The sequence below is a fragment of the Lathyrus oleraceus genome, chromosome 4 (assembly GCF_024323335.1).
Source record: "Lathyrus oleraceus cultivar Zhongwan6 chromosome 4, CAAS_Psat_ZW6_1.0, whole genome shotgun sequence".
Classification (NCBI taxonomy): domain Eukaryota; kingdom Viridiplantae; phylum Streptophyta; class Magnoliopsida; order Fabales; family Fabaceae; genus Lathyrus; species Lathyrus oleraceus.
This window is the reverse complement of record NC_066582.1, coordinates 249,453,020-249,456,485: the sequence shown is the minus strand read 5'-3', so window position 1 is coordinate 249,456,485 and position 3,466 is coordinate 249,453,020. Positions and strand designations below refer to the sequence as shown.

Sequence of the window (3,466 nt, the reverse complement as noted above, 5' to 3'; positions counted from 1 at the left end):
AACCAATTTTCTGGAAATCCTACCGAGGATCCAAACCTTCATTTATCCGTATTTGTTCAATACGCTGATACTGTTGAAGCTAATGGTGTCACTTCAGAGGCAATTCGACTTCGTCTCTTTCCTTTCTCGTTAAGAGATAAAGCTAGAAGATGGCTTCAGTCTTTTCCCTCCAACTCAGTCACCACATGGAATGAGTTGAAGAAAGTCTTTCTTGCCCGATATTTTCCTCCAAGCAAAACAGCTATGTTAAGAGCCCAGATAAATGGATTTAAACAGAAAGATAACGAGTCTCTTTTCGAAGCATGGGAAAGATACAAAGACATGATGAGACTTTGTCCACACCATGGTTTAGAGGACTGGTTAGTAATTCACACCTTTTATAATGGTCTCTTATACAATACAAGATTAACAATAGACGCCGCCGCAGGTGGTGCGCTAATGGATAAACCTTACGCTGACGCTTATTGATAACATGAAATAATATCACATTTTTGGACTCTATTTAATTAAATTATATTATTATTTGATTCGATTTATTTCATATTATTCGGTATTACTTGGTATTTTCCTTTTATTTATTTTAGGTAACACTATTTGAAGCATACGTGAAATAGAAAGAAAAGGAGGTGCAAAAAGAGGATAAAAAAGCAATCCACTAAAGCCCAACCCACAACTACAAGGAGAGGCGCTGTGATGCTGTGACGACCGCCACACAAGGTGTGACGAGCGTCACGCCCTCCTGCTAAGTGTTACGAGCGCCACATAAGGTATGACGAGCGTCACACCCCCATTCCTATATTTTTGGCTTTGACGCGTAACAGAAGCACGTTCACCCTTTTCTTCGCTTGACCAGTTGACGTGTGACGAAAACCTACTGAAGGACTTTGGAAGAAACGGCCACTTGATGGATTGGTATAAATAGGACCAATGGTGGAACCCTGCAGCTCTCTCTCAATTTTCCAGTTTTCGGCACCGTGCATTATTATTTTTTTTCCTGCTTCTTAATTTTCCAGCACTATACTTTCTTAGCAATTTTTATTTCCTTTTCTTTTCTAGTTAATTTCCAAAGCATTGATTTTTTTTTCACACTAGTTTCTACACCGGAAACTATTGTGTAGTTTTTACTGGATCTAACCTTACGTTAGATCATAGTATTTTATTCCTTCGCCTTTATTTTACTGTCTGATCGAAGATTGTGAAGAACAAATCCAACCAGTTTGTGGTGGAGTGTTCAAGCATCGAAGCTAGAGAACAATCAAGATTTCTATTAATATTACAGGTTCATTAATTTATTGTTTTAATTTATATATGCTCTGTACTGCTGTTTATCTATACTGTTTGTCTGATATGGCTGTATTTAAGCATAATTATTGTTTAGGCTTGTTTAGCATATCCAGCTAAATAAACTTAGGTATCGGTATGTAAAGTAAGCGGAATAAAGGAATCAAAACTAAGTTGGTTTAAATTTATTTAAAGATAAAGTCACTCTTTTTATGGTCTCAATTTACAGGGTTAATACCAAAGTTTTTGTACGAGAGTAAAAGACGTAAAGAAGTTAAAATCAATAGAACGACGGTTTGAGTTTTTAATTGGACAGTGTAAATTGGACATTAACTTTAAATCAGGGCGAAAGCAATTTTTAGAGTTAATTAAATTCTAATCATTTTCAAAAAGTGTTTTTAAAGGTTAAATGTGAGGACGAGAGTTAAGCATTTAAGTTTAATCATATAATCTAAGTCAACAGAGCGAGAGTTTGAGACGAGGGTGTTTAAACGGTTAGTATTTTAATAAAAAGATTTTCTATAGATTCTATTGTTTTCAAAAAGTGATTTTAGTTTTAACTAAATAGTGAGAGCGTACGTTAAGGTAAAATCATAGTCTATTCAACAGAGCGAGAGTTTGAGAAAAGATTTTTAATCAATAGTGTCTAATGAAAGGACTTATTTTAAAACTAAGAAACCAACGAAGATTTGATTCCCTAATTACGACGAACTACATACCGATATCCGTGTTATTCGATATTTAATCTAGATTCAATTTTAGTTTTACTTTTCCCCCCCTAATCATCAAAGTATCATCCGCCTTAGCTTTACGAAGTAACCCTAGAAAAACGGTATATCGATTCTTTAAGTCCCTGTGGGATCGATATCTTTTATTACTACGCGATTAGACTGTGCACTTGCAGTTAATACCCCAATAGACTCATAAAGTCGCGATCAAGTTTTTGGCGCCGTTGCCGGGGACTTTTATTTAGTCGATATCGTAACTCTTCTGTTACGCTGTAGAGACTAAGGCAATTTTTTATTTTTTTTTCTTGTCTTTCGTTGATTTGTATGCCACACACTCGCTCACAAGGCGAACCGTATTACTTACGAATCAACGACGTTGAACGATATCTCCGAGTCTTACGATGAATTCGGGAGTATCGTGCTGAAAACAATCTTCCTCCAATCGAAATTCCTGATCTCAAAAATCTTCTTCCTTCGCCGATACCCGAGATGGCAGAACCAGCTCGTGCTCTTCGAGATTACGCTGCTCCATCGTAAGATGAGCCGCATTCGAGTATTGCTCCACCCGCAATCGAAGCAAACAACTTCGAACTTAAACCTTCGCTGTTGCAGGCAGTACAACAGAATCAGTTCTCTGGAAATCCTACCGAGGATCCAAACCTTCATTTATCCGTATTTATTCAATACGCTGATACTGTTAAAGCTAATGGTGTCACTTCAGAGGCAATTCGACTTCGTCTTTTTCCTTTCTCGTTAAGAGATAAAGCTAGAAGATGGCTTCAGTCTCTTCCTTCCAACTCAGTCACCACATGGAATGAGTTGATGAAAGTCTTTCTTGCCCGATATTTTCCTCCAAGCAAAACAGCTATGTTAAGAGCCCAGATAAATGGATTTAAACAGAAAGATAACGAGTCTCTTTTCGAAGCATGGGAAAGATACAAAGACATGATGAGACTTTGTCCACACCATGGTTTAGAGGACTGGTTAGTAATTCACACCTTCTATAATGGTCTCTTATACAATACAAGATTAACAATAGACGCCGCCGCAGGTGGTGCGCTAATGGATAAACCTTACGCTGACGCTTATCAACTTATCGAAAGCATGGCCCAAAACCATTATCAGTGGGGAAGCGACCGAACAATGGTAGAAAAACCTCAAACGAAAACTGGCATGTACGAGATAAGTAGCCTTGATCATGTTAATGCAAAAGTGGATGCTCTTGCCCAGAAAATTGAAAGTTTAAATGTATCACCTCCAGCCACCGTGGTTGCCGTGACTCAAAATTGCGAAGTCTGTGGAATCCAAGGTCACACTCCTACAGATTGTCAACTCCTAACAGGAATCCAAGCAGAGCAGGTGAACTATGATCAAGGAAATCCTTACTCGCATACCTATAACTCAAACTGGAAGAACCATCCTAACTTTTGATATAAGAGTAACAATGCTTTATACGC

General features: G+C 37.8%; 2 non-coding genes across 2 annotated transcripts; both read right to left on the bottom strand.

Moving 5' to 3' along the window:
- Nucleotides 1-243: 243 nt before the first annotated feature.
- LOC127077955 (small nucleolar RNA R71) lies at nucleotides 244-350 on the bottom strand. The gene has a single exon (XR_007787713.1). It is a non-coding gene; the product is annotated as a small nucleolar RNA R71 (small nucleolar RNA).
- Nucleotides 351-2,876: 2,526 nt separating this feature from the next.
- LOC127077954 (small nucleolar RNA R71) lies at nucleotides 2,877-2,983 on the bottom strand. The gene has a single exon (XR_007787712.1). It is a non-coding gene; the product is annotated as a small nucleolar RNA R71 (small nucleolar RNA).
- Between the last annotated feature and the right edge of the window lie 483 nt (nucleotides 2,984-3,466).